Raw genomic sequence first — 584 nt, forward strand, 5'->3', positions numbered from 1 at the left:
CATGAAAAATGATGAATAAGTATGCCATTAAAAAACTATTAAATAAGTCATAGTATAGATTGTCATAGGAAATTCATAAAACAGGTCATAGCATAGTATTTCATAAAAATCATAGAAAAGACATAGTATACTATGCCATTAAAAAGTCATAGTATAGTATGTCATAAAACAAAGCATACAATAAGTCATAGTATAGTATGACATAAAAATGTCATAGAAAATCATAAAATAAGTCATAGTATAGTATGCCATAAAAAATTATAAATACGTGATAGCATAGTATGTCATGAAAGAATTATGAATAAGTGATAGTATAGTATGCCATAAAGGTCATAAAATGTCATAGTATTATACGTCATAAAAAGTCATGGTATAGTATGTCATAAAAAATCATTAAATAAGTCATAGCATAGAATTTCAGAAAAGTCATAAAATAAGTCATAGTATAGTATTTCATAAAAGATCATAAAAAGTCATAGTATACTATTTCATAAAATAATCATAAAAAGTCAGAGTCAAGCATGTCATTAAACAAAGCATGAACTAAGTCATAGTATAGTATGCCATAAAATAAAAATCATAAA

This window comes from Sander vitreus, chromosome 14, assembly GCF_031162955.1.
Source record: "Sander vitreus isolate 19-12246 chromosome 14, sanVit1, whole genome shotgun sequence".
Lineage (NCBI taxonomy): Eukaryota > Metazoa > Chordata > Actinopteri > Perciformes > Percidae > Sander > Sander vitreus.